Here is a 26,947-nt window from a genome sequence, read left to right as displayed (position 1 = left end):
TCTTGGAAGATGGTCCTGTGGAGAAGGCCTGCAGTATCAGTTCAGCACAGTTTCTGTACCCAGATTTTTCGACATAAGAAAGGAGATACCTGCAGGGACAAAGCATCATTACTTAATGAAAATACCAAGCTTACTACAGAAAACGTACAATTGTAGAAAACTGATTATACAGTAGATCAGAGGTGACATCGTGGCTCAGTGGGTCGCACTGTCACCTTACAGCAAGAAGATCCTGGGTTCAATTTCTAAGTGGAGCGATCTGGGTCCTTTCTGTGTGAAGTTTGCATGTTCTCCCTGTGTCAGCATATATTTTCTACCAGGTGCTCCGGTTTCCTCCTACAGTCCAAAGACATACAGTCAGGCTAACTGGAGATACAAAATTGCCCTAGCTGTGTGTGTGTGTGTGTGTATGTGCCCTATGATGAAATGATGACCTGTCCAGGGTGTTTTCTACATTTTGCTCAGTGAATTGCATCCACTGTTGGCTGGATGTTTTTGGTTGATGGACTATTCTCAGTCCAGCAGTGACAATGAGGTGTTTAAAAACTCCATCAGCTGTGTCTGATCCACTCATACCAGCACAACACTGCAGTGCTGAGAATGATCCACCATGCATGTAGAGAAACAGATGGACTACAGTCAGTAATTGTAGAACTACAAAGTGCTTCTATATGGTAAGTGGAGCTGATAAAATGGACAGTGAGTGTAGAAACAAGTAGGTGGTTTTAATGTTATGGCTGATCAGTGTATGGTACATATATAAATGTTTTCGTGTCCAATCAGTGATCACAGTAGTAAATTCCCACTTTTAAGCATTTAATAGTTAAAAAAAGGTCTATGTGAATTTCCCCACTGTGGGACTAATAAAAGATTATCTTATCTTATGATGATTTGGACATTAATCTATAGTCATGTTTAAAATGTACAGCCAAAATATGCAAATTGTTTTACTAATGCAGAGCTTGGTAGGCAGTGAGACTCTGCAAGTTAGTATGAGTTTAAATGTCATGTTCATAACGCTACGATTGCCCTTGGATGTTTTGAAGTGAAATGACCAGAAACATATGTTCAGCAATCTGCATGCCATGAAAAGCAAAGCTTCAGGGCAGCTTCACTAGTTTAGAAGATGTCAACACACTGGCTGCAGAAAAGTCACATTCGTGTAGATATTTATAGAGATAGAAGTAGTTGTTCAGTTGCTGCTAAATGGCTGCTTTGCATTTAATAGGTTCTTCATTCTACACAGCAGAATAGAGTAAAAATCACGGGCTTGTGATGTTGGTTTAATGGGAATTGTGTTGCAGCATCAACACAAATACAGTAATCAGAGTTTTTTGATGGTGACCTTGGCTATTGACAGTTGATTTAGTTGAATCTCATAGATCACACAGATCAACATTTCTATGGGCTTCTATGTTACAGCATTTATCCAAAGTTACTTAAAATTTTGAACAAATCCAGTGCAAGCAATTGAGGTTTAAAGGCCTCGCTCAGGAGCCCAACAGTGGCAACTTGGTGGTGGTTGGTTGGACTTGAACCACTGACATTATGATTACTTGTACAGTATATTAAACTCTGAGCTGTTACTGCCCTAGTACATTTACACTAAGGGCATCAAGTAGATAGTTTTCTCCAAAGCAACTTTGTACATGTGACTATATACTTAACAAGCAATTGAGGGTTAGGGGCCTTGCTCAGGGGCCCAACAGTGGTAACGTAGTGTTGGTTGGTTGGACTTGAACCACTGACATTCTGATTACTAGTCCAGTACATTAAACTTTGAGCTGGCACTGCCCAAGTATTTGTACATTAATGACATTAGGTAGATACTTCTCTCCAAAGCAACTTTGTACATGTGACTATATACTTAACAAGCAATTGAGGGTTAGGGGCCTCGCTCAGGGGCCCAACAGTGGCAACTTGCTGGTGATTGGACTGGGACCATTGACATAATGATTACTAGTCCAGTACATTAGACTCTGCGCTGTCACTACCCTAGTACATTTACACTAAGGGCATCAAGTAGATAGTTTTCTCCAAAGCAACTTTGTATATGTGACAATACTTAACAAGCAGTTGAGGGTTAGGGGCCTTGCTCAGGGGCCCAACAGTGGTAACCTAGTGTTGGTTGGACATTCTGATTACTAGTCCAGTACATTTAACTCTGAGCTGGCACTGCCCTAGTACATTTACACTAAGGGCATCAAGTAGATAGTTTTCTCCAAAGCAACCTTATATATGTGACAATACTTAACAATTGAGGGTTAAGGGCCTTGTTTAGGGGCCCAACAGTGGCAACTTGCTGGTGGGTTGGTTGGACTTGAACCACTGACATTCTGATTACTTGTACAGTACATTAAACTCTGAGCTGGCACTGCCCAAGTACATTTACATTAATGGCATTAAGTAGATAGTTTTCTCCAAAACAACTTTGTATATGTGACAATACTTAACAAGCAATTGAGGTTTAAAAGCATTACTCATGGGCCCAACTTTGGCAACCTGGTGGGGCTTCAGCCATCGACTTACCGATTGTAACTGGATGTCCTTGATGCAAGTGTTTCGAAATTACATGGTAAGGGAAAAAAAAGTATAAAATGTATAGAAAAATTTATAAAAAAATACATATCACATACAGTAGTTCCTGTAGTTCTTCCAGGATGGATTTTTCTTAAGCTTGCTGTATCAGGCTGCACATAAAGCAGGACAGCTGCTGTGCCTTAAACATCTACTAAACCGTATGCTGAATTACTTCACCACCAATGATTACTGTTTTGAGCACACGGTATAGTACACAGATTGCAGTTTAAGACACAGCCTTTCAGCTTCACCGTTAAAGCAGCATTACTTCTCAGATACTATGAGAGTTGGATATTTTACCAAAATGTTGAATTACTGTAAGCACCATATAAAACTGCTCACATACTTTTAGATCTTGACTGTGGGTAATATTTAGACACAAAAGCTTAATGTGTACCCCATGAACATCTACTGTTGCCCAGTACTTTGTCTCCAGATCGTGGAGGGCTGATTGGGACACTTCACTTCTAGACATGCACCGGATCCCCACAGCCCCAACAGACCTGCCCTGCCCTACTTCAGCTGTCGGGGTATAAGTGGTGGCATCCTGGGGAAAACAGAGAGACAAAAAGACAAATAAGGGTTAGTGAGTATGTAATTCAACACAGGGAAATTATTATAATTATTATTATTTCTCCTCTGACCAGCTATGTTACTGTGTGCTCATTTATCACCAATAAAACTTAAAGTGGGGAAACAGTGAAAGCCTATTGGGTATAGTGTTAGGCTATCAATTGAAAGGTTGAGAGTTCGAATCCCAGCTCTGTCATGCAGCCACTGTTGAGTCCTTGAGCAAGGCCCTTAACCTTCTCAGCTCCAGGGGTGCCGTACAATAGCTGACCCAGTGCTCTGACCCCAGCTTCCAAACAAGATGTGCTAAAAAGGATTTCATTGTACTGTACACGTGTAGCTGCATATTTTACAAATAAAGGCATTCTATTCCATTCTACTAACTCATGTCTGATGAAATGAGAATAAGAAAGACGTTGTTGGGGCAAGTGCCAACAAGAGATGATTCTGGTGAGGCTCAGGAGTTTATCCAACGAGATAAACTTTAACTTTTAGCTTTATCCAACGAGATTAACAATTTTCAGCGGGCTGCGGGCACTAGTGGTACCAATGCTTGTGACACTAGGAAGAGACATTTGTGGTGAATGGTGGGCGTGGGTAGTGCCGTCTTTGTGGCTGTAACAGCAATGCCTAGGAGCTGCTGGATCAATTTTTGGTTCTCTGTTGGTTCTCGTGATTTTGGTTTGAAAGCGGATTAAAGTGTATCGTAGGGTGCCAGTTAACCTCTGGGCTGTTGTGGGAGTCCTTGGCAGTGCAAGTCATGTCTTCCATGCTCCCAGATTTCTGGCACCACTGTTACAAATATGACTGGGCCAGCAAACAAGGGACTCAGGGTTCAAGCAACTCCAAATTCTGTAGTATGAACACTGTCACGACCAGGTTATAACTGGCAATGACTGATGTGTCAAGCTACAGCTAATGAGAACGCAAGATACAGGGTGAGGGGAAACAAACATGTCTACAGCAAAATATACACTGCCTGGCCAAAAAAAGGTCACACACGCTAATATTCGGTTGGACCGCCTTTAGCTTTGATTACGGCACACATTAGCTGTGGCATTGTTTCCACAAGCTTCTGCAATGTCACAACATTTATTTCTGTCCAGAGTTGCATTAATTGCAAGATCTTGTATTGATGATGGGAGATTTGGACCACTGCGCAAAGTCTTCTCCAGCACATCCCAAAGATTCTCAAGGGGGTTCAGGTCTGGGTAATGTAAACATCTTGGAATATGCCCGTGCCATCAGGGAAGAAAAAATCCATTGATGGAATAACCTGGTCGTTCGGTATATTCAGGTAGTCAGCTGACCTCATTCTTTGGGCACATAACGTTGCTGAACCTAGACCTGAGCAACTGCAGCAACCCCAGATCATAGCACTGCCCCCACAGGCTTGTATGGTAGGCACTAGGCATGATGGGTGCATCCCTTCAGCCACCTCTCTTCTTACCCTGATGCACCCATCACTCTGGAACAGGGTAAACCTGGACAAATCAGACCTCATGACCTTCTTCCATTGCTCCAGAGTCCAATCTTTATGCTCCCTAGCAAATTGAAGCTGTACAGTAATCTGAACACTTTGTAAGTCATGTAGTGTAAACGGTACAGTAATCTGAACACTTTGTAAGTCATGTAGTGTAAACTGTACAGTAATCTGAACACTTTGTAAGTCATGTAGTGTAAACTGTACAGTAATCTGAACACTTTGTAAGTCGTGTAGTGTAAACTGTACAGTAATCTGAACACTTTGTAAGTCGTGTAGTGTAAACTGTACAGTAATCTGAACACTTTGTAAGTCGTGTAGTGTAAACTGTACAGTAATCTGAACACTAAGTCGTGTAGTGTAAACTGTACAGTAATCTGAACACTTTGTAAGTCGTGTAGTGTAAACTGTACAGTAATCTGAACACTGTAAATCGTGTAGTGTAAACTGTACAGTAATCTGAACACTTTGTAAGTCGTGTAGTGTAAACTGTACAGTAATCTGAACACTTTGTAAGTCGTGTAGTGTAAACTGTACAGTAATCTGAACACTAAGTCGTGTAGTGTAAACTGTACATTAATCTGAACACTCTAAGTCGTGTAGTGTAAACTGTACAGTAATCTGAACACTTTGTAAGTCGTGTAGTGTAAACTGTACAGTAATCTGAACACTTTGTAAGTCGTGTAGTGTAAACTGTACAGTAATCTGAACACTAAGTCATGTAGTGTAAACTGTACAGTAATCTGAACACTAAGTCGTGTAGTGTAAACTGTACAGTAATCTGAACACTAAGTCGTGTAGTGTAAACTGTACAGTAATCTGAACACTTTGTAAGTCGTGTAGTGTAAACTGTACAGTAATCTGAACACTTTGTAAGTCGTGTAGTGTAAACTGTACAGTAATCTGAACACTAAGTCATGTAGTGTAAACTGTACAGTAATCTGAACACTAAGTCATGTAGTGTAAACTGTACAGTAATCTGAACACTAAGTCGTGTAGTGTAAACTGTACAGTAATCTGAACACTTTGTAAGTCGTGTAGTGTAAACTGTACAGTAATCTGAACACTTTGTAAATCGTGTAGTGTAAACTGTACAGTAATCTGAACACTTTGTAAATCGTGTAGTGTAAACTGTACAGTAATCTGAACAGTCTGTAATTCGTGTAGTGTAAACTGTACAGTAATCTGAACACTTTGTAAGTCGTGTAGTGTAAACTGTACAGTAATCTGAACACTAAATTGTGTACTGTAAGTCGTGTAGTGTAAACTGTACAGTAATCTGAACACTTTGTATGTCGTGTAGTGTAAACTGCACAGTAATCTGAACACTGTAAGTCGTGTAGTGTAAACTGTACAGTAATCTGAACACTGTAAGTCATGTAGTGTAAACTGTACAGTAATCTGAACACTCTGTAAATCGTGTAGTGTAAACTGTACAGTAATCTCAACACTAAGTCGCGTACTGTAAGTCATGTAGTGTAAACTGTACAGTAATCTGAACAGTTTGTAAGTAGTGTAGTGTGAATTTAGCATAAGCAAACCATTTTTCAACTTACTTTCCAAGCATTCCCTAAACTATTGCTGCAAAGTAAGATTTATGTGTGTTGGCACAGTTTGCGTATTCATGCTGATTCTAAAGACGGTCTGAAAATTGCAACTCAGTGTTGTAACCAAAAGCTGGTTATTATTAGCTTGTTGCTGTCAGACTATTTCAATATAAAAGCAATTACATTTCACCATGGAGGCTCTAGCAGGAACAAGATGAATTATTGGAATGTGGCATTTTATGACACTTTAACAACAGACAACACTGCTATTTCACTGCCACTGTGTTTAAAAATATAGTTCCCTTAGCTAAAACAATGAGTCATTCACATTTATTCATTTCATGTTATTTTTATCAGCTGCTTTATCCTGGTCAGGGTCGCAGCTAGTCCAGCTCCACCCAGAAACCCTGGGTGCAATGCAGGAATACCCTGGATGAAGCGTCAGTCAATCGCATGGCTTCAGCTATTACGCCCTCTCTTAGACGTAGCCAATCACGTCTGTGTAGATGCCCGGCTGGTCGATAACACTGCTGATATTCGAACCACCTGAGCGCCTAACAAATGTATAAAATTCTTAATGTTTCTATTGAATTAACTTCAAGTCTTTTAAAAAATTCATTTACCATTAAAGCCTCTTTACACTTGTATTACAGATAAAAATGAAAATATATATAGAAATATAAACGTCTATATTAACAAAAATATTTTAGAAATGCTGGAGTAAGGGTGCTCAGGTAGCGCAGCGGTAAAACACACTAGCACACTCAGCTCTGCCATCCGGCTGGGTGCCTGCATGAACAACGATGGGCTTGTTGTTCATACAGGGTGGGGGTTAGATAGGAACTTTCTCATAACTGAGGCAATTATGACATCTGCTGGCTGATTGATGGCACCTGCATAGAGAGTAGAGGAATAATGCATTGATCAGGGTGTGACTCTTCATACACAAAACTGCACACGTGTCGGAGGGGGCGTGTATCCACCTCGCTCTCCTCAATCAGGACAGGGATCGGCATCAATAGAGAGGAAACAGAATGCAATTGGGTAATTGGATACGCTAAAGGTTGGGAAAAAATATAATTCATAATATACATAATATATACATATACATACATAATATACACCGATCAGCCATAACATTAAAACCCCCTCCTTGTTCCTACACTCACTGTCCATTTTATCAGCTCCACTTACCATATAGAAGCACTTTGTAGTTCTACAATTAGATTGTAGTCCATCTGTTTCTCTGCATGCTTTTTTAACCTGCTGTCAGGACCCCCACAGGACCACTACAGAGCAGGTATTATTTAGGTGGTGGATCATTCTCAGCACTGCAGTGACACTGACATGGTGGTGGTGTGTTAGTGTGTGTTGTGCTGGTACGAGTGGATTATAGATAATGAATAAATGAATGACGTATTTCTTTAACAGAACAGGGACAGCATGCTCTGAAATTCACAGCTCATTTTTCTCTTTCGTGCTCATTCCTGTTCACATTTAGCCAACTTCATGATGTGGTGCTGAAGCGGCAGAATTTATTCACAGGGGTAAAAAAAGCGTGAAAGAAACCATTCATCTTACCCGTGAGACACGTGTGATTTCTCTGTATGTAATTACAAGCACAGAGCCGATCCTCCAGCAAGCGTGTAATCGGAGCTAACATAACGACAGTGTAGAAACGCTCGGCTGGATTAAGCTGTGGTGTGGATTATGGGGTGCAACAAAAACGTCGATGAAACAGAAATAGGCCAAAAGCAAATGTGAACGACGGAGCGTCAGGTGATGGACGTACATTTGATGGATACAATCAGGACAGAGCTGGCACACATTTCAGCTGGATGAAATTGCTTGAAGTCCAAGTGTCAGTGCGGTTTGATTTGTTCAGTGTCTGTGGAGTAGCTGATATCTGGAAATAGTCTGTCATTGTGGTTCAGTTAGCAATTTAGACTTATTGTTATGGCAATTCTACACTATTAAAAATACTAATTATTTCTGGTTTTACAGGCTTTATGAATGCAATTTAACATCCCAAAATTTAGCTGTTTTACCAATGTTTGTTTTTTTATTTATTGGTTTAACGCCATGTCAAAACACTGTTTGCATTCATGACAGGATAATTAAATATTTTCTTTTTCTTTTAGTAATATACACCGATTAGTCATAACATTATGACCACCTTCCTAATATTGTGTTGGTCCCCCTTTTGCTGCCCCATATGCAACACACTGTGATGCTCTGTGTATTCTGACACTTTTCTATCAGAACCAGCATTAACTTCTTCAGCAATTTGAGCTACAGTAGCTTGTATTTTGGGTCGGACCACACGGGCCAGCCTACGCTCCCCACGTGCATCATTGAGCCTTGGCCGCGCATGACCCTGTCGCTGGTTCACCACTGTTCCTTCCTTGCACCACTTTTGATAGATACTGACCACTGCAGACCGGTAACACGTCACAAGAGCTGCAGTTTTGGAGATGCTCTGACCCAGTCGTCTAGCCATCACAATTTGGCCCTTATCAAACTCACTCAAATCCTTACGGTCGTCCATTTTCCTGCTTCTAACATCAACTTTGAGGACAAAATGTTCACTTCCTGCCAAATATATCCCACCCACTAACAGGTGCCGTGATGAAGAGATAATTAGTGTTATTTACTTCACCTGTCAGTGGTCACAATGTTATGCCTATTTTCAGTTTTATATTCATGAAGAGTTTTACCAATGTGTTTTTCCCCTTTTTGCACTGACCTGGCTTGGATATACTCAATTTCCACATGCAATCTGGTGACCTCTGCCAGCTTGCACAATATCTTTTCTGGCCATGAAAGGCATCAAGCTAGTGAATGCCCCCTCTGATACAAGTAAAGCTGCTGGTCATGTCTTTACACTGACCAGTGAGGACTGTATTCACTTCTGTTGGTGCCTTGATCAGACAGCAGGAGTCACTGGTGCATCGCCAATTATGCCAGGCCAGACACACATCTAAAAGTCAGACTTTGAAGCTAAATCTCTTTGTGGTGTTGGGCTAGCAAATGTGACTGGGGCAAGCTGTACTTGGACTACTAACCAAAAGGTCACTGGTTCAAGCCCCACCACTGCCAGGTTGCTGCTGTTGGGCCTTAACCCTCAATGGCTCAGACTGTCTCCTGTAATTGTAAGTCGCTTTGGATAAAGGCGTCTGCTAAATGCCAAAAATGTAAATGTAAATGACTGGTGTACCACCTGAGTGCCTATGAGTTTCATCCACTCAGAGTTTGTTGGCAAGCTGCCTCGTCTGTCTAAGTTGCTGTTATCAAGCTCGGCTCACGTGGCCCCTGTAAACACAATCATAAAATACAATAGCTTGCTCTAATCCATTTACTGTAGCCTCCAAAATGATTGTGAACCATGTTGTGACACGTTCATCAAATAATTTGTTCCTGGGTTGGACTGTTTAATGTCATTTAATATAGAAGAGGCCACAATCTGGCAACTTATGCCAAGTTCACACTACACGACTTTCAAGATCACTGTACAACACACTACACTACACTACATACTACACTACACAACTGGATCTCTTGCAATCGGGAGTCTTTTGAGTCGTTGTGGATTTCACACTACACGACTGATCCGCGATAGGGGGTACATACTGCACAATCTACCATCAGGAGGAATCACAGGCAAGTCTGTCTGGTCTCCCAAACTATGTTTTGTCACGAAAACACACACGAGAAGTGACGAGGGGTGTAATGATACCATGTCCAAAAATGCACATCAGAATGAAGCAAGCAATCAAAGTTGTTTGTGCACTGATGTGAAATGAATCCGAGTGGACTAGGCTACACCAGCAGCAATTGTCTGTTCTGTAGTGAGTTGGAGGTAAATAAATATTTTTGCAATGCATTGTTGGTATTATGGTTTGGCGTGGACAATAAGATCACAAATACTGTAAAGCTTGTGTGTGTGCCAATGTGTTTTGAAACTCTATTACGCCCCTGTCCCACGTTTTTACAACTTCTCTGCCGGGTTTCTCCTCACCCCTTATCCTGCGTTCTCAATGGCTGTAGTTCGACATAGCACTCATTGCCGCTTGCAACCTGCTCGCAACTCTTTTCGCACTACACAATTATGAGTCGCTGACAGGTCCAGATATTTAACATGCTAGATATTTGTCTTCTGTCCGAGAGCGCTCGGCGAGCCGCTTGGATCGAGTCGTTGAACAGTTCACACATAGCGAATGAGAGCCGAGTTTCGATCCCCGTCTGAACGCTGAGTTGCTTCCGAGCTGCCACATCTAGCGGTGACCACTCGGTGAGTGAGAATCAGGGCAAAAATCGTGTAGTGTGAACTAGGCATCATGAAGCTAGACAAAAAGTCTGGTACACTGAAGCTATTTGAAAGAAAGCTTTTTTGAACCAAATTGGACAGTTACTTTGAAAATTGGATATGTTTTAAAATTGCTAGCTAAAAGTAGTGTTTAAGGTTTCTACTGCAATAACGTGTGTGAAGCATGAGCCGTTTGTCTATTTCAGCTTGGTTTACAAGTGTTCCAGTGTTTTTCCCTAACAAAAAGCACCAACTACAAACCTTGAAAACAATCGAATCTGTAAAAAGTACCTGGAGAGATGTAGTGGAATAAGTATTTGTCCTGTGGCCTCTATTTCACGATCTTGAGACCTGGACCATGCTGCAGCTTTTTATAGCCCGGAGCTGGGAGTTGTTCGGCTGTTCTCTCTGGGTGGAAAAGAACTGCATTCCTGTCTGCCCTATTAATCATGCTGTGCCAGCTAATCATGGGCATCTGTAACCTCATGGAAGTGGAATGTTTATCATAAAGGCACAGTTGAGTGGATACACTCGTCTTTGAGAAAGCACATGCAATACTCACTGTCCAAGATTAGTGGCTGTCATGTAGCCTAGCGGTTAAGGTACTGGACTAGTAATCGAAAGGTCGCTGGTTCAAGCCCCACCACTGCCAGGTTGCCACTGTTAGGCCCTTGAGCAAGGCCCTTAACCTTCAATTGCTTAGACAATATACTGCCTGTACTTACTGTAAGTCGCGTTGGATAAAAGCGTTTGCTAAATGCCAAAAATGTAAATGTAAAAAAGTGTGACCTGAAAATTTCTAAAACGGGAACAAATAGGAAAAAAAAAAAAAAAACTAAAGTCAAAAACATCTTACTTTTTACAGCTGTGCAAGCTTATTCATTAGAACCCTTACCTTTAAAGTGAAAGCACTGACAACATTATTAAAATATTAACTTGTCAGGTACAGACCAGGCCACTTGGTCCCTGCCTGACATCAGCTGAAGTGGGTTTCATCATTTCAGATCAAAGCTGGCTGTTGCTTGAGGATTCAGCTAGTAGTAGTGCAGGAGAAAGAATTCAACCATGATTTGAAGGCTAAGTCAACAGAGCTCTGACCTAAATTCAAAAGTATAACGCCACTTAGCATGAAATGTGACTGTACTCAAACAATTCTGCCATAGAGAATGAGCAAATATTCCCCAATCTAGGTGTGCAAAGCTGGTAGAGACATATCTAAACCTACAGATGGCTGTAAATAAAGTGAGTTGGCTATATACAGGAGCACTTCCCTTTTTAAATCCTTTTATTATACAACCCCAAATCAGAAAGTTGGGACAGTATGGAAAATGCAAATAAAATAAAAATGCAGTGTTACAGAGTTACATGCACAAATGCCACATAACTTTACTGTGAAAAAAAGAAGCCTTATGCTAACCATGTCCAGAAGCGGCGTCGACTTCTCTGGGCTCGGAGGCATCTAGGATGGACCATCACGCAGTGAAAACATGTATTGTGGTCAGATGAATCAGCATTCCAGGTCATTTTTAGAAAAAAAAGGACGCCATGTGCTCCGGACCAAAGACGAAAAGTACCATCCAGACTGTTATCAGCAACACGTCCAAAAGCCAGGGTCTGTCATGGTATGGGGCTGTGTCAGTGCCCTTGGCAAAGGTCATTTACACTTCTGTGATGGCAGCATAAATGCAGAAAAGTACATAGAGATCTTAGAGCAACATGTGCTGCCTTCAAGACGTCATCTTTTCTAGGGATTTTCATGCATTTTTCAACAAGACAATGCAAAACCACATGCTGCACACGTTACAAAGGCATGGCTGCTGAAGAAGAGGGTACGGGTACTGGACTGGCCTGCCTGCAGTCCTGACCTGTCCCCAATACAGAATGTGTGGAGAATTTTAAAAGGAAAAATGTGACAACGACGACCCCGTACTGTTGCACATCTTAAGACGTGTTTGCAGGAAGAATGGGACAAAATAAAAGCTGAAACACTAAATCACTTGGTCTCCTCGGTGCCAAAACGTCTTTTAAGTGTGGTGAAAAGGAATGGCAACATTACAAAGTGGTAAATGCTTTACTGTCCCAACTTTTTTTGGAATGTGTTGCAGACCTGAAATGCAGGAATGGATGTTTATTAATAAATAAAATTAAGTTGAGCAGATAAAACATGAAATATCTCACGTTCATCCTGTCTGACATCACATAAAAGTCAAAGTAAATGTACGAAACTCTGTGTTTTTTATAATTTGCATTTTCCATGTTGTCCAAATGTTTTCTGATTTGGGGTTGTAGTATATTTTCTGTTTTGTTGAATTCTGTCGAACAGTTCCCTGTTTTCTTGTAATTTTAATGTTCAAAGGCAAAACATGTAAAACAAAAAAGTAACAACAATTTTTTTTATTTTAGTCTAAGATGTGTTTCCATAAGCAATGTAATTCAGCTCCCGTGTGTTCCTGGGTAATGCATTTAACATTTAACATGACCATTTAAAGCATTTTTTTTAGTTGGTAGTCACCTATATTTGCTTCTGCTTTAAATAAATGAGAGCTCTGGAACACTGTAGTATAATTTTACACATTGCACCACTGCTACATGACTGGCTAATTCAATAATTACGTAAATAAACAGATGTGTTGACCAATTTTCCAAACAGTTCTTGGCAGTATGCTCGGCTTTCTGAAGCGTATGATATCTATACACTATAATTACTTTACAACCACTTGTAATTGTATCAGAGACATTAGCAAAAACTATCAAAATAAGGGAAAACAACACAATTATTAACCAATAATTGGTCATACGACACATCTGGAGCACACCTGTGTATAAATACCAGTACAGTTCATTAACACATTAAAGTGGAGGAACCTAATGAACAACAACAAGAAGAAAAGAAAATATTACATAAATTTTAGCAGCTTGTAAATCCTCCAATTAGTTTTAAGCTTCTGACCAAACACTTTATTTATACACTCTTATAGAATAACAATGCCTTAACTAACTCTCAATATACATTCAGCTCACCCTGATCTCATATACAGTGTATCACAAAAGTGAGTACACCCCTCACATTTCTGCAGATATTTAAGTATATCTTTTCATGGGACAACACTGACAAAATGACACTTTGACACAATGAAAAGTAGTCTGTGTGCAGCTTATATAACAGTGTAAATTTATTCTTCCCTTAAAATAACTCAATATACAGCCATTAATGTCTAAACCACCGGCAACAAAAGTGAGTACACCCCTAAGAGACTACACCCCTAAATGTCCAAATTGAGCACTGCTTGTCATTTTCCCTCCAAAATGTCATGTGACTCGTTAGTGTTACTAGGTCTCAGGTGTGCATAGGGAGCAGGTGTGTTCAATTTAGTAGTACAGCTCTCACACTCTCTCATACTGGTCACTGAAAGTTCCAACATGGCACCTCATGGCAAAGAACTCTCTGAGGATCTTAAAAGACGAATTGTTGCGCTACATGAAGATGGCCAAGGCTACAAGAAGATTGCCAACACCCTGAAACTGAGCTGCAGCACAGTGGCCAAGATCATCCAGCGTTTTAAAAGAGCAGGGTCCACTCAGAACAGAACTCGCGTTGGTCGTCCAAAGAAGCTGAGTGCACGTGCTCAGCGTCACATCCAACTGCTGTCTTTGAAAGATAGGCGCAGGAGTGCTGTCAGCATTGCTGCAGAGATTGAAAAGGTGGGGGGTCAGCCTGTCAGTGCTCAGACCATACGCCGCACACTACATCAAATTGGTCTGCATGGCTATCACCCCAGAAGGAAGCCTCTTCTGAAGTCTCTACACAAGAAAGCCCGCAAACAGTTTGCTGAAGACATGTCAACAAAGGACATGGATTACTGGAACCATGTCCTATGGTCTGATGAGACCAAGATTAATTTGTTTGGTTCAGATGGTCTCAAGCATGTGTGGCGGCAATCAGGTGAGGAGTACAAAGATAAGTGTGTCATGCCTACAGTCAAGCATGGTGGTGGGAATGCCATGGTCTGGGGCTGCATGAGTGCAGCAGGTGTTGGGGAGTTACATTTTATTGAGGGACACATTAACTCCAATATGTACTGTGAAATACTGAAGCAGAGCATGATCCCCTACCTCCGGAAACTGGGTCGCAGGGCAGTGTTCCAGCATGATAATGACCCCAAACACACCTCTAAGACGACCACTGCTTTATTGAAGAGGCTGAGGGTAAAGGTGATGGACTGGCCAAGCATGTCTCCAGACCTAAACCCAATAGAACATCTTTGGGGCATCCTCAAGCGGAAGGTGGAGGAGCGCAAAGTCTCGAATATCCGCCAGCTCCGTGATGTCGTCATGGAGGAGTGGAAAAGCATTCCAGTGGCAACCTGTGAAGCTCTGGTAAACTCCATGCCCAGGAGAGTTAAGGCAGTTCTGGGAAATAATTGTGGCCACACAAAATATTGACACTTCAGGAACTTTCACTAAGGGGTGTACTCACTTTTGTTGCCGGTGGTTTAGACATTAATGGCTGTATATTGAGTTATTTTGAGGGAAGAATAAATTTACACTGTTATATAAGCTGCACACAGACTACTTTTCATTGTGTCAAAGTGTCATTTTGTCAGTGTTGTCCCATGAAAAGATATACTTAAATATCTGCAGAAATGTGAGGGGTGTACTCACTTTTGTGATACACTGTACACATCAGTCTGATTAATTAAGCGTTTAATTATCACTGAGCAATTCATAAGACAAGGTTGGCTTTGTGTAGGGTAAACAATCACACATCCGCTACACAGTACAACACTACAGTGCTGTGAAAAAGTATTCCCAATTTCTTTAATTTCACATGTATATGTCACGTATGTTTTAGATCACCAAAATAAGTTTAAAATAACCCATTTCTTTTAAATGATGATTTCATTTTTTGAAAGAAGGCACAGCAATAAATTACGCTAGCCCACTACCGCTGGGATCCTAGCTCCGAATCCCCATTGGTGATCTGTTGGCTGGGCATTTACATACAGACATGACTGGCTATGTCTGGGAGGGAACACTGTGATGTATTGGTGTCCTGTATGGGTGTGTTACTGCAATGCACCCAGTAATTTTGGGGAAAATGAACCCACCACGACCCAAATTAGATAAAGTGGTGGTAAAACTTGAAATGAAAAATTTCTTGAAGGAAATGTGCTGTTCAACCCTACCTGGCTCTAATGTGAAAAAGTAATTGCCCATCTTAGCTACTAAATCAACCATTTGACCAAATTCAATTAACAATTGGGTTCAATTTTGCTAAACACCCAGGCATGGCTACTGTCAGACCTGTTGAATCTAAACATCACTTAAATAGAACCTGTCTGGCAATGTTAAGCAGGCTAGAAGATCTTAAAAAGCAGCACATGACACCACGTTCCAAAGACATTCTAATACAGACATGAAACAAAGTCTGGAAACGGTTACAAAGTCCCTGCTAGAGCACTGGGACTTCAGCAAACCACAGTGAGAGCCATTATCCACAAACTGAGAAAACTTGGAAATGTGGTGAACCTTTCCAGAAGTCGCCAGCTTACAAAATCTTACCAAGAATGCATTAAAGACTCATCCCAGAGGTCATAACAGTATCCATAACCTATATACACCGACCAGACATAACATTATGACCACTGACAGGTGAAGTGAATAACACTGATTATCTCTTCATCACGGCACCTGTTAGTGGGTGGGATATATTAGGAAGCAAGTGAACATTTTATCCTCAAAGTTGATGTTAGAAGCAGGAAAAATGGACGAGTGTGAGGATTTGAGCGAGTTTGACAAGGGCCAAATTGTGATGGCTAGACGACTGGGTCAGAGCATCTCCAAAACTGCAGCTCTTGTGGGGTGTTCCCGGTCTGAAGTGGTCCAAGGAAGAAACAATGGTAAACCGGTGACAGGGTCATGGGCGGCCAAGGCTCATTGATGCATGTGCATCGCTTACCTGGGGAACACATGGCACCAGGATGCACTATGGGAAGAAGGCAACCCAGCGGAGGCAGTGTGATGCTTTGGGCAATGTTCTGCTGGGAAACCTGGGGTCCTGCCATCCATGTGGATGTTACTTTGACACGTACCACCTACCTGAGCATTGTGCAGACCATGTACACCCTTTTATGGAAACGGTATTCCCTGATGGCTGTGGCCTCTTTCAGCAGGATAATGCGCCCTGCCCCAAAGCAAAAATGGTTCAGAAATGGTTTGAGGAGCACAACAACCAGTTTGAGGTGTTGACTTGGCCTCCAAATTTCCCAGATCTCAATCCAATCGAGCATCTGTGAGATGTGCTGGACAAACAAGTCCGATCTATGGAGGCCCCACCTTACAACTTAGAGGAGTTAAGGGATCTGCTGCTAACATCTTGGTGCCAGATACCACAGCACACCTTCAGGGGTCTAGTGGAGTCCATGCCTCGATGGGTCAGGGCTGTTTTGGCAGGAAAAAGAGGTTGGATTTGGATTTGGAAGTTGGATTTTTCTCATTCTCAAAAGATGAAATCTGTAAAACCCTTTGTACTCATCTTTATCAAGGGTACCAAGATTTGTAGACAGGACGGTAGGTAGCCTGTGTCTATGGCTTACCTGGTCATGCTTGTGCTTATACTTCCTCGTCAGGAGGGGTCAGTACTGTACTGCCTAAGTGTATCACAATATAAAAACCACCAAGTGCACTGCAAACACACTTAAAAACAAATGCACTGTCAAAACACACCCCGGAATAAAAAACAGCCAAGAGCATTATACAATTCACATTCACTTTCCCGCCTCTCCAAATCCGGTCGGTCTGATTTGGACATGAGCCGTTGGAGCGGCGCCAGAATAAACCCTCGCCTGGCTCTGCGAGCTCAGATGGATGTAATGCAGTGTGCTGGCCAATGAGGAAACACTTTGCCGTGAGCCGCTGAGATCTCATAACAAAGCGGGAGGAGATACAGGAAAGAAGGAGAAAGAAAGAAAGAAGTACGAGCGAGTTTCTTCCACAACAGTCTTGCGCTGCAGTGCTCAGTTGCCATGGTAACAGGCCCCAGGAACTCGCCGGTGACTCCCGGGAGCGCAACGGGCTGGACTGGGGCGAGCGCGGTGCCTGAAGTGGCCCCGATTCAACTGGGCCAGAGTCGTGGCAGGTGTCCCTTTCAGAGGCGAGGGACAGCTGAGAAAGGAGACAGAGTCCTGCTGTTCGAAGGACCCGACCAGGGAGCCGTCAAAGAGTCAGGCTTGTGTTAAACTCATGAAACAGTTCACTTATGAATGCTCATTTCCATTCCACCCTTCTCTCTGTCTCTCCGCACCCCTCTACCTCGTGAATGAACCCAGCAGATGAAAAATTTGCAGGCAGAACTCGATTTACACAGAGCACTCTTGATCAAATGCATCACTCGTCTTCTTAGAATTACAGTTTTACTTTTCTTTATTAATTTATGGTGGAATATCGAACATTACTGTATCAATCCATGGTTGTGGCACAATTTTAAAGTCCCATGATGTGCGTACAGTTAACACAGGTAAAATATACACCGATCAGCCATAACATTAAAACCACCTCCTTGTTTCTAAACTCACTGTCTACTGTCTACTCACAGAGCAGGTATTATTTGGGTGGTGGATGATTCTAAGCACTGCAGTGACACTGACATGGTGGTGGTGTGTTAGTGTGTGCTGTAATGGTATGAGTAGATAAGACACGTCAATGCTGATGGAGTTTTTAAACACCTCACTGTCACTGCTGGACTGAGAATAGTCCACCAACCAAAAATATCCAGCCAACAGCGCCCCTTGGGCAGCGTCCTGTGACCACTGATGAAGGTCTAGAAGATGACCAACTCAAACAGCAGCAATAGATGAGCGATCGTCTCTGAAATTACATCTACAAGGTGGACCAATTAGGTAGGAGTGTCTAAATAGAGTGGACAGTGAGAGGACACAGTATTAAAAAACGCCAGCAGCGCTGCTGTGTCTGATCCACTCATACCAGCACAACACACACTAACACACCACCACCATGTCATATAATAACGGTATATAATATAATACCTGCTCTGTGGTGGTCCTGGGAGAGTCCTGACCATTAAAGAACAGCATGTAAGGGAGCTAACAAAGCATGCAGAAAAGCAGATGGACTACAGTCAGTAATTGTAGAACTACAAAGTACTTCTCTATGGTAAGTGGAGCTGATAAAATGGACAGTGTGTGTAGAAACAAGGAGGTGGTTTTAATGTTATGGCTGATGTTATGGCAGTGTATGTCTCGAATGGGTCTATATCAATTTTGACTTTATGTAATTGGATTTAATGATATCAGAATCAGAATCAGAATCGGGCTTTATTGGCCAAGTATGCTCACACATACAAGGAATTTGTTTTTGGTTACACAGATGCTTGCAGTGCACGAAAAATACAATACAGACAATCTTATTCACACAGCTCACTCTCTCTCTAACACACACATTCATACCTGTAAACATAGAAAACATTGTAAACATTTAGCATGTGCAATTTACATTGTAATTTTAAAAAGGTGCAGTTTTGTGCAATATAAAAACTATAGAAAATATAAAAATATATAAATATGAAATGGAAGTAAAGGTGAAAATCCTGTGTATGCCATTACATAAATGAAATAGGTAGTTTTTGATGTGCAAGTGTCCCGAGTATTAACAGTACAGTAGTGTTCAATTGTTCATGAGCGTAATGGAGTTTGGATAAAAGCTTCTCTGTAGCCTGGTCGTTCGGGTCTTCATGTGGCTGAAGCGTCGGCCTGATGGAAGGCACCGAAACAGGTGATGACCAGGGTGAAACGGGTCAGTGATGATTTTCTCTGCACGCTTCCTGGTTCTGGAGGCATGCAGGTCCAGCAGTGTGGGCAGCTTTACACCGATGGTCCTCTCTGCAGACTTGATGATGCGCTGCAGTCTCTTGGTGTCATGTTTTGTGATAGCGCTGCCCCACACTGTGATGGATGTGGTGACGATGGACTCTATGATGGCTGTGTAGAACTGCACCATCAGCTCTTGGGGTAGGTTGAACTTCCTCAGCTGGTACAGAAAGTACATCCTCTGTTGAGCCCTCTTGATGATGGAGTTGATGTTGCTGTCCCACTTCAGGTCCTTGGAGATCGTTGTGCCCAGGAACTTGTAGGACTCCACAGCCATCACAGTCCTGTCTAGGATGGTGAGTGCTGGCAGGGTTGGGGGTCTCCTCCTGAAGTCCACGGTCATCTCCACTGTTTTTGCTGTGTTCAGCTCCAGATTGTTCTGACTGCTCCAGAGGACAACCTGATCAACCACCCGTCTATAAGCAGACTCATCACTGTCACTGATGAGACCAATGACTGTAGTGTCATCTGCAAACTTCAGGATTTTAACAGAGGAGTCCATGGATGGAGTCCATATATGTTGTTTTTTCTTTTTTTTGTTCTGTGAGTACAGTTTGAGCAATTGAGGTTTAAGGTCCTTGCTCAGGAGCCCAACAGTGGCAATTTGGCTTCTGATTGCTAGTCCTGTTCTTTAACCACTGAGCTACTTTTGGGTTCAAAAACAACTGTCCTCTCAGTTCTTTCATAGGAACTGCAACTATTCAATTATTAATCTGGAGAGGCAAAAAGTTATATAATGACATTGTGGTGTGGTTTAGTTCCTTGTTTTTCTCCTCGTTTGACTGCACTCACTAAACTGTACAAGGAACAATGGTCCTTATCCAGGATCTGAGAAAACGAAACCTTAAAAATGCCACCAAATGATTAGAGAATCCAAGATTCACAAAAAAAAAAAAAAAAAAAAAAAAGTCAAATCCTGTCAGAATAGAAAAGCTGCTGGGTAGTCTAGTGGGTAGAGGGTTAGGCTATCAATTGAAAGGTTGATAGTTTGAATCCCAGCTCTGCCATGCAGCCATTGTTGGGTCCTTGAGCAAGGCTCTTAACCCTCTCTGCTCCAGGGGCGCCGTACAATGTCTGATCCTGCACTCTGACCCAAGATTCCAGACAAGCTGGCATATGCTGAAAAAGAATTTCACTGTACTGTACACCTGTGTATATGTACAGTATATATGACAAATAAAGGCATTCTGTTCTGTTCTAACATGGGTGATTGTTCATAGTCAATCAGGCTTTACATGGCCATAGGCTTTTAGAGGCTGCTGTGCTGTAAAGAAGCCCTGGCAAACTGATTGATGTCAGATTCTGATTGTTGGATTCTGATTTTCATTATCTGGATGGCAGAGCAGTCAGCACAGTCATCACAGTATACACATAACAGAAAAAAGAGGTAGCCAAGATGTAAATCCATTAAGTAAAACAAATGTCCTGGACAGCAATTGTGGGCAAGAAATTCTTAGTTCATTATAAGGTAGGTAGCAGCTCGTACAGTAGGACAAGCTTCAAGTTTGCATCAGATAATAACTGAATTTCATAGAGTCCCATTAAATTTGAGGGATTGTTGTATATGTTGACACTCTGTCTTCTCTTAATTGACTAGTATGCTCACCTTTACAGCAATAATACAATAAATGCTGTGGTCTGAAAGATGCTCTTCTTCCTCTCTTTATGACCTGATGTGATTTTAAAGTTGGGTAGTATATGTACCCACATTAATGCAGTAGCATGTTGATAGGGTTACTATATACCGTTTTCCTGAGACAATTTGTCTTTTTAAAAAAGAGATATATTGGCACGGCAAAACTGCATTTCCTTCGTCTAAATAGGAACATTTATTCTCATAAAATGTCACATTTTGCAGGTTGTATGAAACTCAAGCTCTGTTTAAGTGAACGGCTCATTAACACCATAAACACCAGGATTTTTATCTGCTGCGTGAAGCTTGGTGCAAAATATCTTCTGGGTATAGATGAGTTCATGGAGGAAATATGGAAATAAGAAGCTTAATTTATTCCAGCATGTACCATTTATTAAAAATTACAGTCGTAGTCAAAAGTTTACATACGAGTATGATACACACATGCCTTGGCAATCTTGGGGTTTTAATAGCTACTGTATTTTTAGTGGCTTAATGGCAAACAAATACTTTTTAGTCTGGAAAAAAATATAAAAAAGATATATTTAAGTTTAATTTAAATGTATTATTTTGTTGGCAGTTTGATGAAAATATGCTGGCTCAAACATATACATTAATAAAGCAATTAAGATTATTTATTTGGTAGTGTAAATATTCTATAACCTGAAAGCACTACAAAAAGGCTTGCTATTAAGCCGTCATGCAAGAAAGAAACCGTATACTTTAGCTTTTTTTATGTTCATATGTCCACATAATAAGCTATAGTAGAGCTTTAATATGCAAATGATACAGTAGTGAAACCGTATACCTTGAATAATAAAGTTTTTTCTCTCCCTTTTTCTTCCAATTTAACACAGCCAATTAGTGTTCTGCTTCTGGGGACCTCAATCACATCCAAGGAGGATATATTCGCCTGACACACACTCCCTCCGACACATGTACAGTCCACCGACTCTTTCTTATTCGCTAATACTTCAGTGCATTCGCATGTGAGGTCAGTCACGCACTGATCTCCACGTTCCTCCACTTCTGCACAGGCACCTCTGGCTAGTAACCAGGGTCCGTTACACAGCTTTGAGGACCCCACCCTCTTTTTAGTCAGTTTTTCCCACCCAGCAGACTAAGTTGCCAATTTTGTCTGCTGCAGGCACTGCCAATTGTGTCTGCTAGGGGCGCCCAGCCGACCAGTAGCAAAACTGAGATTTGAACTTGAGGAGCTGGTGTGCTGGCAGAATATTTAGCTTTACAACCTGATTTATAAAGTTTTCCTTTGAAAAAACTTTCCACCGTATAAATTTCTCAATTTTTGCACAATTTAAAATGCTTTAGATCCTCAGACAGACTGCAAAACAAAAGCAACAGGAAAAACAAAATGATTTTAAAATAAACAAGAAACAAGAAACCATTAAGTGCAGCTACAACAGCAACCAGTTCCTTTTACTAACAATCAATCTTTCACAATAGCAGTTGAAAGTCCTGCCACAGCAATTTAATGGATTTAAGTCAGAAAATTGACTAGGCTACTCCAAAACATCACTATCATTATCCTAACAGGCAAAGAATCATTAAGGTGTATTTTGGAAAATGAGAGACAAACCAATTAGTTTCTCCTGGTTAGAAGTGGGTTTTGGCTTGGTACTCTACCATAATAATATATCTGCACAGTCTTTTCTAATGTTGGATCCAAAATGGCTAATAGTTAATCATAAATCTTGACCTTATAGGAGGTGACCTAGACCTGCAATTTCTTTGTTTGTCTGGGTTTTGTGTGGCTTTCTGGAAATGCTCTTGAAAAAATGTTAGGCTCGTCTCTTTTGGGGGAATTACTACTATTCAAGTTTATCTTACAGAAGTTCTATTAACAGTCCTGCTGCTTTCTTATAGTCATTTATTTTGGATTACTTTTAAGACTGAGGGTTGTACATGTAGCCATCTATATATGTGTATTTATGTATATTTATACACATTCATATGTATGTGTATGTATATATCTATGTATGCATGTGTATATGTATATATGTTTATGTGTATGTATATGCTAGTTATCTATCTATCTATCTATCTATCTATCTATCTATCTATCTATCTATCTATCTATCTATCTGTATATCTGTTTACAAATACATGAGCTGTGTATATAGTTTTGCTTTACCTTTTTGCTGGAGTAATTTATCGAAAACGGTATCATCATTTTCACTTAACTGAGCACTGTGTACTTTGAACAACATCACACAACAAGCATTCTTTTAAGATTATAAAACGTGATAATTGATACTGTCAGCACTAAAGGAGTCTGTTTGCACTGTTACGCTGACATCATCCATGTACTCGGGTGTACAGAGGTGGTGGAACACAGCATCTTCTTATAATTGGATGAACTGGTGGTTATGAAGCTAGGTAATTATATAAAATGGTTGACTAAACAAGGGGCAATCACTTTTTCACAAGGGTAACATAAATAAATATATAGATATTTATAAATGATTATAAATTCTTGTTGAACCTCTACTTCATTATGGATTCATATATAGTACAATATAAACTTTTTTTTTTAAATGCATTTTCTTCTTTTTTTAGCAAGTCCAATTTTTACCCAACTGCATTATGCTTCCTCTCTACTGGTGCTGACCTCCGCCCCGACTGTGGAGAGCAAACTGACACACGCCCCCTCTGACATGTGTGCAGTAGCAGACTGCATATTTTTTCCTGCAAGGCGAGTTCATATGCGATCAGCCTTGTGCATGGAGAGCCACACCCTGATCGCATTATTCCCCAACTCTAGGCAGACGCCATCAACTAGCCAGCAGCGGTCATAATTGCATCAGTTATGAGGTCCATATCCGGCTCCCTCCTGGATGAACAACAGCCAAACGTTGTTCAAGTAGCAGCTCAGCCAAGCTGGATGGCAGAGCTGAGATTCAATACGATGTATTCCTCATCCCAGCTCTGGTGTGCTAGCGTATTTTACTGCTGCGCCACCTGAGTGGCGTAAAATATACACTTTAAATCAACGTAGATAGAAACTGCATGAACATCCAGACAAGCCATTGTTTTAAAATTGTATCTAGACATCTAACTGTCTCAGTAGCATCACACACCACATATTCCATCCTCAATGATACAGTTACCATTACTGTCAACTTCCGCTAGTTACCATTAGTAAATAAAGAAAAAACATGCTTTAACATACATTAAATATAGTTATGTAAAGGAGTTTAAGATTTTGGACAGGACACCAATCCATTGCTGGCCAAGCCCAGCCTCAGACATTACCTATCAACTGCGTAGCCGCCCGCTGGCCAATATCACAGCTAAGATTTTAACCTGGATCTCAGTGGTGATGAGCTAATGAGTGTAATGGACCACTGTTCCACCTGAGGACTATTATTATTATTATTATTATTATTAATAGTAAAAGTAATAAAGCACCAGACATTCAATACATGTATTTTACTGCAGTCACTGTACAAAACCTATTTTATAGCTAAACATTTCCTACTACCAGAATTTTACACATAATGAAAAGATTTTAACTGAAGGTTATTTTCAAGCAAAAACATTTTATTCATTAATTCATTGTATGTTCACCAACGCTTCATCCTGGTCAGGGTTGCAATGGATCTGATTTACTAGATGAAAAGTAAGAAACACCCTGGACAGGTCACCAATCCATCACAGGGCACACACACACACACACACACTCACTTCTAGGGCAATTTTTATCAGCACCAACTGGCCTAATTACATGTCTTTGGACTTTTTTTTTTTTTAGATAAATAACTTCAGTTTTGTGCATCGAGGTCAAATTAAATTCCAGCCTCAACCTATTGGTTTAAAGCTAGACTTTAATTACTCATTTCAGTTTCAGGGGCCCTGGGTGCACTAAAGATCATTTTTTTCTCACTGGTTAATAGGATGGGCTGTATTGGATGGCTATTCTATGACAATCAGGCATTAATTATGTGAAGAAGTCAGCCAAGCGTGTCCAAACCCAGTGTCATTAACACATTCTACTCGGATTCTATGAGCTCATTACTTTCTATTATTCTGAAGGGAGTATCAAGCATAACCCAGACGGTCTGTATGTGCTGTGCACAGCCAACTGCGTCATGTGTAATAGTCTGACCTGTATGAAGTTCATTTAATATTTCATTACTGTGGATAAAAGACTCCTTGATAGTACAGAGAGAAGTGGGTAGAGTAGCACAAACAATTACCCAAGTAAAAGTACTCATCCATTTAATAACCACACTGATGTATGGTGTAGCTCATTACACAGTATCATATGAGAGAAAAAAGTAAAAAAGCTAAGAAGTGGAGTGAAACTCTTTCAGGGCAAATATTAGCAATATCACTGGAATCATGTACTTTTATCTTGACGATAATGCTAAATCAATAAAAATACTTGGTGCTCATGAAGCTAAGTAACTGATTTATCAACACGCTCCAAGTATTTACAGGTGCAGCAGCTTAAGTGCCAAGTAAAACTAGAAAGAACGATCATATTAGTAAATGAGTTTTTGACCTTGTTTTAGCCGTTGACTCCATTTTAATCATTAGGCATGCAAATTCTGCCAATTTCTTTTAACCAATAACTAGGGCCCTAATTTTACAGACCTTGTTTTTCAAAAAAATAAGAGATTTCATGAATTTTTAAAGAACAATGTAAAATTTTGCGGCAGCTTACCTTAATAGTTGAATGTAAACCTAAAACATCCAGCGATGGTGCGAGGCTTCATGTTCGAAAATGTTTTGACACACCCCTCTCTGCGTCTACAGAATTGGTTGGGAGTTTTGTCCAAACTCAGTTACCCGAGTTACCGTGTTTTTAGCTGCTTTAGACTTCGACATCTTGGACATTTTGACTAACCGATTGCTAACTATATTGCCGTAGGATTGCCAGAACCGCCTCATAGTGCAAGTGACCAGTAAACGTAAGACACTTGCATGCTTCTCGAATGAAAAACGTTAAAACGCTAAACACAAACCTTACATTTTGAATTTCCCAGCAAATGGCATATTACACTGGAAAAAAACTCATTTCACGGGCGTGAATTAGGTAGAGCCACACAGATAACCGACTGTCATTGGTCAACAGTTAGCAGTTAATTAACAATCTTAGAGTGCTGCTTTACGTAATGAAAAACAGTGTAAAGTAGCAATAGCAGTTATGTAAAGATAACACCTTAATTTGCCGTACACCGATCAGTCATAACATTAAAACCACCTCCTGGTTTCTACACTCACTGTCCATTTTATCAGCTCCACTTACCATATAGAAGCACTTTGTAGTTCTACAATTACTGACTGTAGTCCATCTATTTCTCTACATACATTTTCTCTACATGCCTGCTTTCACCCTGTTCTTCAATGGTCAGGACCCCCACAGGACCACCACAGAGCAGGTATTATTTAGGTGGTGGATCATTCTCAGCGCTGCAGTGACACTGACATGGTGGTGGTGTGTTAGTGTGTGTTGTGCTGGTATGAGTGGAACAGCAGCGCTGCTGGAGTTTTATAAATACCATGTCCACTTACTGTCAACTCTATTAGACACTCCTACCTAGTTGGTCCACCTTGTAGATGTAAAGTCAGAGACGATCGCTCATATATTGCTGCTGTTTGAGTTGGTCATCTTCTAGACCTTCATCAGTGATCACAGGACGCTGGGATTCAAACATGCAACCTTTTAGCTGGTAACCCACAGCTCTATCCACTAGTCTACCACTGTCCCACAATGCATAACAGTACGATCAAAATAAACACTATGGGTCTGTCTGAAAACCTAGAAAGCTGCCTTGCTGCATAATGCCTACTGAGGCAGCTGCCTAAGTAGAGAGGATTGTGATAGGATATAGAACTTACAAGGCAGATTATTTAAACGCACTACTTAGACAGCAATTGTGGCAATTACGTCGCCACAGTTTTCGTTTACTAAGCTAA

This window comes from Trichomycterus rosablanca, chromosome 14, assembly GCF_030014385.1.
Source record: "Trichomycterus rosablanca isolate fTriRos1 chromosome 14, fTriRos1.hap1, whole genome shotgun sequence".
NCBI classification, from domain to species: Eukaryota; Metazoa; Chordata; class Actinopteri; order Siluriformes; family Trichomycteridae; genus Trichomycterus; species Trichomycterus rosablanca.
The sequence above is the reverse complement of the archived record's forward strand: the minus strand, read 5'-3'. Positions refer to the sequence as shown.